This window comes from Cupressus sempervirens, chromosome 11 (assembly GCF_028749045.1).
Source record: "Cupressus sempervirens isolate cs-2001-9-10 chromosome 11, ASM2874904v1, whole genome shotgun sequence".
Taxonomy (NCBI): Eukaryota; Viridiplantae; Streptophyta; class Pinopsida; order Cupressales; family Cupressaceae; genus Cupressus; species Cupressus sempervirens.
The window spans coordinates 37,197,545-37,210,541 of NC_143128.1; positions in this window are offsets into that span (position 1 = coordinate 37,197,545).

Genomic DNA, 12,997 nt, shown 5'->3' on the forward strand with positions numbered 1-12,997 from the left:
TTGCATTTGAGTAGGGGAATATTTACAAATACCCATCTTCTCCATGCCTAAGTCCTCAATCTCTTTCTACTCAGTTGGATTCCAAGTCTCATATTTGAGAACTTTGAAGTTACACATTCTTGCTCCAACTCTTAGCTATTTCATCATTTCCTCAAATGTAGGTGGAGAGTGAATGAATACTGGTTCACTTTTACCTTTCCCACCTCTCCTGGAGAATACTGTAGTAGGTTTCTACTAAGGTTTAGTGATAATCACTCTACCTTTCTTCCTTGTTGGTTCCTCTTTCTCTGATTCATCTTCTTCACCTTCATAATATTCCTCTTCTTCATCCTCACCCTTGCCCTTGGTAAGCATTAAAGGACCTTCGGTTGTCTTCAATTTTGCAATCCTCTTCTTGCCTCTACTGAGAGCTTGAGGAATCTTGATACTGAGCTCTATCCTCTTCTTGGCTTCCTCATAAGTGCCAAATGTAGGAAGATTTGGATTGGTTGGCACATTTACTAAAGCCTCAATGATGTCTTTGGCTCCATCCAATATTAATTTCATAAGGCAATGGTTTTACCCATGCCACTTTTGGAATGACTACTTGAATGTACACTCTATCACAATCCACCATGAAGTATATGTCATCCTTATAGTCTTCCACAAGCTTGGGTGGGATTCAAAATTTGTTATTCATTTTCTCTTTGAATACCTCAAAATAATTATCCAACACCCTTTCAAAGTTTTCACCCATTTCTTTAATAAATTCATTTATCTGATAAAGAATAGGGGTGTCTTTCCTCCATACAATTGTGCCCTTAGATGGAAATTTTTTTAAAACATAAAAGAATAAATAGGTAAGAAATGAACCAAACTTGAAGGAATTATTCTTAGAAGTCTTCACACTTTCAATGTTTTTGTTAAAGTGCTTCAGTCATACATCTGACAAATCAAATTGAAGATTCTTCTTTATAACTTTGTATGCTAGGTCAACTACCTCACAAGGAACGCTATTTGACTGACTCAAGTTGTATATCTTATGTGCAATGATATGGATACCAAACCTAAGCTCTATGTCAATGAAGTTTTTTAGTTTCAAACCTCTACCATCCCACTTGGCTAGGGTTTTCTTCTATAGTTACTCTTGACCTAGGTTTTTGGTTGACTTGCCTTTGCTTAGTATTGGCAGACCCATAACCTTGTGTATCATCTTCTTTGTAATCAGAATGGGTTGCTTGAACCATAATTGACCATTGTGAAATTGAATCAATATATATCTTATCCATTTCACTTGGAAATTTTGAGGATGTGAGGGATATGAGTTAATCCCTTAACTTCCAAATGTTTATGCTTGGGTTTCAAAACTCTGTCAACACACATTTCAGCTAGGGCAGTATCCATTTCTAGTGTCCCTAATTCTTGAAAAGAAAATTTAAAGTGAGTTTAAATTTCATTAAGTAGGAGTACCTTGGGTGGTATTTGTTATTGAGTACCATAAAGATCAATTGATTCAGCAATGGCCGAAACAATTTTGAAGTTTGGCGCTTTCCATTCAATGCCTTTAACCAACATTTTAGAACCCTTCTTTAGTTTAGTGCTGCTTCCACTAGTAGACACCATTACTACTTGGTAGATCATGAAATTCATGAAGATCTCACTACTAAATCACTCAAAAATACTATAATTCTCTTTTAAATGGCTCTTCTCTTCAAATGTTGTGGATGCGATGAAAAATGAAGTCGAAATTGCACTTTGTGTTGAGAAATTTTCTTAAATGCTCAATGCCATTATGAAAAAGTGCATAACAAAATATCATCCACTGACCTAACTCAACAAGAGTATCAACTTGGTGAACAAACCAAATTCCTTTTACTCTTGACCTCGCTCAGTAAGGTCTACAACCAACTTTCCTCGATGGAGTTTGATGCAACTCTATGAAAGATAACTTTTCTGTGATCCTCGTGTATCTGTAATACTGATTGGATCATTTGCATTCATCATATTTCTTGGAACTTCTTATGATTATCTTGTTGAGTACAACTCCAAGAAATTCTTAGGAATTTAGTTTAAGGGGATGGAGTCACCCACTTCTTGAGTGACTTCACTTCCATGATTTGAGCTTGTATCTTCAGTAGATTTGGGAATCCATTGCTACTTCATTTGTTTCCTTATGTTGTTAGCCCTTGCTTTCTTTTCATCTTCAATTTTTCCTATATTCATGTAGTTTTTAGCTATATGACTGAGTTTAGTGCATGTGTAACACCTTATAGTAGTATCTTTCTTTCTTAGGTGATGCCTTGCACAATTTATGCCAGAGTGTCCATAATCTCCACAATAATGACATCTACACTAGGTATTGTAGTCCCATCCAAATATTGCCTTTACAAATTGTTTAGCTGGATTGAATGATTTGGATCTGCATTAAGATGCCTTGTGACCATGCTCTTTGCATTTGTGACATTTACCTTGAAATTTTGTCTTATCCTTGCATTCATTGGCTTTGTGACCATGCTGATTGTAGTTATAGCACTTTCCGTTGAATTTTTCTTTTCTATTGCTCCAACATTTGTTTGATGTATGACCAATTTTTCCACAATGATTACATGAGGATTTTTTATTCCTTTTTGTACCTTGCATGGAAGATTTTCCTTGTTCTTCATTGTATCCCAGTCCTACTTTACCTTTTTTCCTATGAAGATTCTGCTCATTTTGCTGATTCAATTGATTCATGTCTTCTTGTGATTTCAACATTCTCTCATTGAGTTTTTTTTCAACATTTAGGTCATTCTTCAATTTTTTAATAATTTTCTTTTCACATCTCAGCTCTCTCATTATTCTTTCATTGATTTCTCTTACATAATTTAGATCACTTCTTATTCTTTCATTTTGTGCTATAAGAATTCTAATTTCTTCATTTGCTCCAATGCTTTGATCAATGAGGTCTTCATGTTGATTGGATTGATTCTATTCTTCATTATTTCTTGCCTCCAAGTCTTCATTTGCCTTATTCCTTTGTTCCTAAATTTTACATAGCCTGACTGTTTAGATTTATTGTTCTCTTTTGAGTTCCCTTACTTCTTCTTGCAGAGAGCCATTCTTTGCTAGGAGTTCCTTGATTGGCTCATTAGCTTCATTTGAGTTGCTTGATGGAAAAAGGTCTTCAATCTTTTCTACAATATACTAATGGTCATCCATTTGTCTTGCAAGTTCCTTCCTTCTTTTTAGGGATTGGGAAAGATGCTGCTTTATTTCTTTGAGTTGAGCTATGGTCATCTCCAGGTCTAGCTTTTCATTTTCAATTTCCTTGTCAAGTTTGAATATCTCCATTTGTCCTTAGATCTTTGCTCAAGCCATCAAGCTTCTATCCTAAGAACCACAATGCTCTAATACCAATTGTTGGAAATATTCAATATATGATAAGTTACTGAGAGGGGAGGGGTGAATCAGTAACTTTAAAACTTTCCTTTAAATTTACCACATGCCCATATATGCTACTGCATACATAAGTAGTGGAAGATAAGACATTCATCACACAAAAGAACACAATATTTTGGTGACCTAGAAACTTTCCAAATAGAAAGTAAAACTAGGGTGGGGATGATACCCACAAAACTTCAATACTAAAACATAAATTTGGCCTGTTAAGGCTTACATTTACCACTTTTGGTGATCTACCTTGTTAGGAGCACAAAGGACTGCTAGGTCCACCTTGTTAGATGATTTACAAACATACAATGAAGTATGGACTCGGTTAAGAGATTTGTACAAAGATTGTTAAGTCTACCTTGTTAGAGGATTTAGAAACTGATTCACTTGTTAAGATTAAGTAGTGGATCTACTTACAACTGATTACTGATAAGATCCTTTATGCATTCATCACCTTATGTGATGGATATAAATTTTCTACCTCTATAATGACCTTGCTATATTCCTTGAACTGCTGCTGATAATCTTTCACATGTACTTCTTGTTACTTTGCTATTGCTTCCATACATTTGATATCTTACAATATGCCTTACATATATACCTTTCAAATTTACAAAACTACAAGGTTGGCCAAAACACAAGTGAACAAATATATTACAAAGCGAGCCTAATAGTAAATAACTCAGGTTTACTGAACTAACTCAATGACCTTCTAATAAACAACATTCACTACATTACTCAACATCATCATGCACTCGATAGAAGTGAAGGCTCAGTCCATACTAATCACTCAATTTAGTTCTAAACTCGGTGACCCCGTAGATGTAGTGTCACTCAGTATATACTGAGTTTACCTTACTTCACTTGGTAAACACTACTTCTTACAAAATTCAGTTTACACTGGATCTCCATGACACAAACTTACTACTCGATAGACACTGTGGAGCTCAGTAGACACTACTGATATTCAAATTTCCTATATTCACTTAGTAGCCATTGTCTTCTTAGTGTAAACTGCTAAACTTTTCAAAGATTGGTTAACACTAGAATGCTTAGTGAGAGTAGAGAATTAAGTGTTGAGTTCAGTAGCTATACTTATACAGATAAGTGTTGCCACTAATGGAAATTATAATTTAATGCCAACAATGAAAACCTAATGCTATGATGAAATCTTTCCTCGACATAACATCGCAATGTTTGAAACTCCCCCTCCCAATCTTAGGATGACCACAAAATTTTTAGCATCATAGGTCTTAAATTTTTTATTCATGACATTATGACTGGGGCCCCATTGTAGCATCATACACCTCAGATTGAGCCCCCTCAATTTAACAATATGATTGTAATATCATAGGCTTTGGGTTTGAGCTTTTTGACCACATGAAAAAGGGGGGCTATCATAGCATTCTGGCTCCCAAACATGGACCTTACAATCTCCCAACCAATCATATTATCACGGGTCATCCATTCCCTTTCAACGATCTTACAAAATTTTGTAACATTGTGAACCTTCAATCTTTGCCTCATGACCTTATGAAATTTCATAAGATCATGGCTTCCTTTTCTACACCTAGTGATCTTATGACATGGGACACAATGATGCCATGTGGACCTTCATGTATGGGATTTTCTTTGAAGTCCCCGAGCTAGTTGCAGGCAGGCCCCTCCAAGAAAGCAATGGCTTCAATATGCAACGTGTCTCAAGCCATTGATACTTATGCCTTGGGTTATTTTAAAAACTATTTCAAACTACCACATCCCCAATGTGGGATAAAACATCATTTGGAAAGTTAGAAAATGTTGCCTTGTGCATGAAGCTCTACTACCTTTGATTGTAGCCTTTGTCCATGCCATTGAGATTTCCCTTCAACATCTTCTACCTGTAGAAACTTGTCTGTACCAACTTGCCTATGAGTTCTTTCATTCATGCACATGGCTTTGTGAGGCATGGAAATCCTTGCAGATAGAGCTTCACAGAATGGTTTAGAATGTCAATTTATTAATATAAAACACATATGCAAGTTGAAAGAAAGGTTTTAGAAACATAAAACACCACTTAAGCATGAATTCAAAAGTCAGGTATACAAGCATGAAAAAAATTCATAGGGGGCTCAAAGTGACTCAAAATTTGGAATGGACACTCAAATGGGAATGCAATTTTAAGTGCCATTAGTGGCTTTGTCTGGGGATGCATGCCCCTTGCTGGCATGACAAGAAATCAGATCTCTAGAAGAAGTAGACTACTTCAAAAAACTTTAAAAACTTTCTCAAACAACTTACTAAAAACAAGGAGACTGCTCTAACTATACAAGATGGTGACCTTGGGCCACTAAAACTTCTCAAAGCTTCCTACCTCTATCATATAATTGATTCTCATTAACATCTCTCTAAGGTAAGATGGAAAAATATTTTCCATCAGTTTCACCAAACACATAAAATATCTCAATTATCTCAGGTGGAAAAACAAAATAACTTTCCTGATTTTCATAGTGCATACTAGGGACATCCTTAACATAATGCTCACTATGAAAATAGGGTTCAGCATGCTCAAATAGACCAAGATCAAACTGATAACTATCTTCAACAAATGAATTATGCATGCTATCAAATTTGGGAAGAAGGCTAGACACACCTTGAAATTATGTATCTCCATGTATAGATGTTTGACAATTAAATGAGTATTCAGATTTGTACTCACCCATACTATCCTTGTCATTGACTAAAACTAGTCCAAGGATCTCCATTGATTCTTCAAAATCAGAATATGAATCAGTCACATTAAAGCATTCATTATAAAATTCCTCATATGAATCATCATAAAACTTACTATGAAATACTGGCTTATTTTCAAAGACAACTTCATCAAGCACCTCATCTTCAAGCTCACAAAATAAAAAATCATCAGAATATTCACTGTCATAAATGGAAGAAAAAAAATCTGATTCATTACAATAGTATGATAGTGTATCACCATTAAACTCATCCTCAACTAAACCTGAAACCTCCATGTCCCCTTCAAACAATGGATTGATAACTCCATGCAGGGATCCTCTTTGAACATTTTGACAAAAGATGGGCTAATCATCATTAAAATCTCCATCATATAAAGCATTATTATAAACCTTAAAACCATTTCCACCATCATTGTCATGAAAACTTTCAACATGTGAAGAGGATAAACCATAATCTTTATCATCATTACTTGAAGACACAACATCCACTTCATCAATTAAGCATGCGGAGTATAAATCAGTATTACTTATATATTTTTCAACAAGATGATTCAAATGACTTATCCAACAATCATCTCTTATTTTATAACTAGGTGTTGTTGTAGTAAATATAGAATTACTTATATGCTAATGATTATAGTCACACATAACCCCATGGCATTCATCTATACAACTAGGTAATTGATCTTTGTAAATAACATCTTTGTCCTTGCATTGTGTACACAATTCCTCTTCAAAAATTTCAACTACATGCTGGTTTATACAATTCAAAGATGGAATTTCACTTTCATTTTTAAATTTAGAAGAAGAAATTATACTTTTACTTGGATAAGCACACTTACTTTCCTCATTCCTCTCTTCTTTCCAATCAACATCATACTCGAATGAAGATGAACATGTAATATCATTTTCCTCACTTTAATTCAAGTAACCACTCTCATCATCTTCTTCATATGATGCCTCTTGATTCTATACTAGATCAACAACATTGTTCACATCACTTGAAACACAACTTTTAGCTTCTTCATGCACATAAAATTGAGATGATTTCCTTGCAACTTCATGATTAGTTACATTCTCAACACAAAGAAAATCATCAATTGGAGTAACAACACCTAAAATTAAATCTTCTACATATAACTTATCAAGTGAATCAGCCTTAACATCTACTACTGAAGTACTACAAACATATGCACTCTATTTGGCAAGAATAATATCATCTCTCCTTTGAAACAAAGATACTTCAACTTCAATATCACATGTTTTTTATTCTAAATTTTTAATAAGATTATCTACAACAACATAGGAATGTATACACTAATCTATATTTGAATACTCAACATGATACTGCTCTTTATTTTTGACTTCATTATGCAAGCAAGTAGCCTTAGAGAAATGACTCCTAGTAATTCCATACTTCAAATTGTTCTCAATATCTATAGCAATCATAAAAGCCTAATATAATGTTTTGTGTTCTTTATCCCTTAACCGATAACTCATTTTCTTGTCAAATGCATCTAGGTAAACTATTAGACTCACTTGATCATCTAAACTACATTTCTCAGTGATCTCATTCAAGGTTCTTGCAAATTTGATATTAAATTGAGCAACAAGTTCACCATCCTCAATATGAATCCTTGAAAACTTACTATATGAATCAGACATACTTCAAATTGCTCCATGAAGGCTGAATACAACTCACTCCAAGATGAAATAGAACATGCTGGTAAAAAGGAAAACCAATCTCTAGAATCACCTTCTAGAGTTTGAACGAATAATTTCATGTGCATATCCTCATGAATAATCTCATAGTCATTCATTAATCACTAAAAACTTGAATATGTTGACTATTTGAAACCATATGGTTGCCATTGAATTTAGGCAAAAAATCTCTAATATCATTAGGAATGACATTTGGGAAACCATGAATGCCATTGAAACATAATTACATGTATCTCTTGGTACTAAAAGATCTAAGATTTTGGTCAATGGACTTCATACTAGGTAAAAAGAAATCTACCATGTCTTGTAAACTTACAACTCACCAAAATAACTTCCAGAATTTATAACTTGCAGTAGATCTAAGAACTCATCTACCAACTTAAATCTCTAACATATTCCCAGATGTAATTACACTTTCTTAAACAATCTTTCATAGAATATGTTGAGATGCCTTAAACACTTCTCCTACTTAGTTCTGAAATATCACTTAATGGAGAAAGCTTTTGTATAACTTACTTTCCTGAACATAAATCTCAAGAAAGAGGAAAATACCTTAAATGTGATGCTTGCAAAAATTCTTTAATATTGTGAACAACAACAAATTCAAATCTTAGTAACTCTTGCATAGAATCACTCATTTTCCTTACAACTATTGCCAAGGGCCTGAGATGACTTCTTCAAATTTGCATTCCGACTATTGTAACCTTTACAATACCCTCAACTTCACAATTGCACTAGTGTAGAGATATAAATTCGAGTTGCCACCCACTAAGTGAGAAAAGATTTTCCCAACTTACACAAAACAACAAGTTGGTCCAAAATTTATAATAGTTATTTGAAAAATAACACACAACCTTGGAATTTCACACCCTTAACAAAGTAAAAGAAAACTTATTCTTCACCCTTAAAAGAACAACAATACTTTATGTTCACTTATCTATTACTAATCTTAAAAGATACAATTGTCAAGAATAAGGCACAACTGAGAGACACAAATCCAACATGGAGATGAAAAACAACTTACAGTTTCTTACTACTATAATATTTTCATTGTGTCTCTCCCTGAAAGAGTCACCATTTTGTTGGAGTTCTTTCTTGTAAAGAACATATTAGATGGATTTAAACCTAATACCAAGAAACAAAGATAGGGACAAGTCTAAGGATGAGCTAAATCCTATATTCAACAAGGCTAAATCTCAATTTTGGGCCAACATTAACAGAGTCATCAGGACTCACTTCACTTTAGGCTCTGCTAAGCCAAGGTAGGAAAACCTAAGGGATTTATCTTATTAACTTGATATTTTTCTCTACAAGACTGTCCCCTATACCAAAAATCGTCAATATTCTTCTATAATTTTCTAACAAACTTTCTGATTATAGTAGCTAATTACAACCAAAAAGTAACAGCAAATAAGCCATGACTAGACATTTCTAGCTCTTCAATACATATAATGGGAAATTGATATTCAATTAAAGATTTAGATCTCAGCATAACCTAGGTATGCAATAACAGAGAACATGTAAGCTTCAAGATGACCAATCCCTTATCCATTGGACATTAACTAAACCTTAACATACAAATGGATATCTGAAGTATACTCATATATTCAAACATCTGATCTATCTATTTGACCTACAAACAGACATCAATCTTCATAAAAATTCTCATACTTATGGTGATATCCTCCTAGTGTAAACTAAAACCCTATCAATGTAAACAAGAATTTACTTGACTTCTTTGTTCCAACAAAAAGTTTATCCTGACAGACAACCTTAAGGGATTGTAAATGAGTTCAAGCTCTTCATTCTTAAACACAAAAGATTGCAAATAAGCAAAGCAGGAGATGAGAATGAAAATGAAACTAAAAGAAGTGAAGCTCTTGTATTAATTTCCTTGAAAATAATACATCATTTGTATGCTAGAATTCAAAAAAGAACACCAAGAAATGACTATATATCTAAAAATGCCTCAAAAGAAATATAGTACTATTGTTCATAATAGAGAAATACTGAGGAAAATGGTATCACAACTCTAAAACTAGAGCCAACCTTGTGGTCTCACTAGTCATAAAAATTGGAACCCATACAAAGAGCAAAGAGGAAGAATATATAGAAGAGAAGATATTTTAGGCTCTAGAAGCTGAATTTGACATGTGTTCCACTAAAAATGTCTTCAATTTGAAGTTGTTGAAACTGATCTTCTTCGTCTTCCTACCATCAAAAAACCATAAACAATGCAAAAATATCTAATATATCTCATTATAATAATTAGCAAAATATCTCATGGAGAAAATATCAAGTATAAATCAAATCTAAGTTGGAGGTTCAAAATTTGATTTAGCTAGTCATATCTACTTTTGCTATGAAATCAACTTGTGTTGTTGACAAAAACACATCATTTGTAACCAAATGCATTTAATACCATCATATCCCCCTCATAACTAATGATGAAATAAAATTTGATACAATCTAATCAAAATCTAATATCAAATCAAGTTGGAAACAAAATTCTACATTTTTACTAAGAGACCCCCAAAATCAAAAATCCTCCTATAACTACTTCCAACAAACACCTGGAAAAAATTTGACTATAGAAATGGATGGTTCATATTTTTTTGTTTCCATTAGTATATTATGCTGCATATTTTGGATATAAATCATGGGCTTGAGATTGATCTAAAAATCTGGCTCCCGGGCCATCAATAAAGCATAAGATCGAAAAATTGAAAATGTTTATATAGTATAAACTATATAACATCATTAAATCATTGAAATATTTTCAATTTGAAATTTCTTAATCATTCCCCTCTCTAATATTACAACAAGCCCCTCATACTATATTTTCGTAATATCTCACCTCCATTTTGTATCACCTTTGATCTCACAACAACATAACAAACACATCCTCCTATCGTAGTATCTCCTCAATAATTTTTGACTTCGTTGACCTTATGGAAAACCTCAGAGCATCACACACCTTCACATTTAACTTCACAATCATACAAAAACCTAATGCTATGATGAAACCTTTCCCTAGCGTAACATTGCAATGTTTGAAACTCCTTCTAGTCTCACGATGACCACCAAATTCATAGCATCATAGGCCTTAAATTTTTGATTCACAACCTTATGATGGGGCCCCATTGTAGCATCATGTACCTTAGACTGAGGCCCCATTATTTCATGATATGATCATAATATCACAGGCTTTGGGTTTGAACATTTTGACCACATGGCAAAGGGGGCTATCATAGCGTCACGACTCCCAAACATGGACCTTATGATCTCTCGACCAATCATATTATCGTAGGTCTTCGATTCCCTTTCCATGATCTTATGAAATTTCATAATATCATGAACCTTCAATCTTTGCCTCACAACCTTACAAAATTTCGTAAGATCGTGGCTTCCTTTTTTGCACCTGGTGATCTCATGACATGGGACATAGTGATGCCACATGGACCTTCATGTATGGGAATTTCATTTGGTCAAAAATTTTCTTTGAAGTCCCCAAGCTAGCCGTAGGTGAGCCCCTCTAAGAAAGAAGTGGCTTCAATATGCAACATGTCTTAAGACACTAATACTTATGCCTTGGGTTATTTTAAAAATTATTTCAAATTGCTACATCCCTAATGTGGGATAAAACATCATTCAGTAGGTTAGAAAATGTTACCTTGTGGGTGAAGCTCTGCTACCTTTGACTGTGGCCTCTATCCATCCCATTGATATTTCCCTTCAACATCTTCTACCTATAGAAACTTGTCCATGACAACTTGCCTATGAGTTCTTTCCTTCATGCACATGGCTTTTCTAGGTGTGGAAATCCTTGGAGATGGAGCTTCGTAGAAAGGCTAGGAATGTCAATTTATCAATATAGAACACATATGCAGGCTGAAAGTAAGGTGTCAAAAACATAAAACACCACTTAAGAATTAATTCAATAGCTGGGTATACAAGAATGAAAAGCATTCATAGGGGGCTCAAAGTGACTCAAATTTTGGAATGGACACTCAAAATGGGAATGCAATTTTGAGTGCCATCAACACCCTCAGAAGGTGGTGCAATAGCAATTGGTGTTGTTACTATCACCTCAATCTATCTAGTGTTCTTCATTTGTAGAACAATACCTTTAATTTCATCAAACTCCTCTTGAGTCATACTAGAATCCTTGGAGATTGAATCTATGTTTTTCTCCACTTTCTTCCTAATATCTTTGCTGTGAAGTTTAAAATGAACTTCCCTTACCTTCACATCATAGGTACCCCATCTAGGGAACTCAGTTCCCTTTTCTAACTAGAGTATGATCTGTGTATACCCTTCAATGAGTTCCACACCCATCTCATTGTTGCGATAAATATAGGGTAACTGAGAGGTGGGTTGGGGTTGGGGGGGGGGGGGGGGGGGGGTGGGGGGGGTGAATTAGTTACTTTATCAAAAATTAATCTGCAGATCCCTTAGATGTCTTAAAGATCTAGTTACTGCAAATACTCAAAAAATAAATGATGTAACTCAATAAATTAAACTATTACTTATTTTTTAGGCATTCATGCATGTAACTGAAAACAAAATGAACACAAGAGACACCATATTTAACGTGGAAACACAATATGGGAAAAACCACAAAGTAACTAGTCACCAATTTTTCACTCTTCTAAAGTGAGCCCTATTAGGAGCCAACCCTATTAAATTTTACAATACACATTGTTAGGTGTGACCCTGTTAGAAGATTTAATCACCTTGTTAGGAGTGACCTTGCTAGAGGTCTTTAGAACAACTCAACTAAACTATCACCTTGTTAGACGATTTACAAAATGGTCATTAAACCAATTCTGTTAAGAGATTTGAAATCATTGCTACAATGGTTAGACAGAAACAATGTATCAACTTGAACAAGATGTTATTGAATTTGCTGGTTACAAGTCTCTGTTCAATATCATTACATCCTCCTTGATCAAATATGGCTCTGCTGCTCCTCAATGATCTCTGATCATCCTTCAAATTTGCTTCCACAATAATAAATCTTCATATTACATTAATTCCACTTCTATACTCTTAGAATTCATGACTTGACCTCTTACTTATACCATTTAGATTAGTCAGCCTATTTACATGTTACATTTACCAATAAACCATAC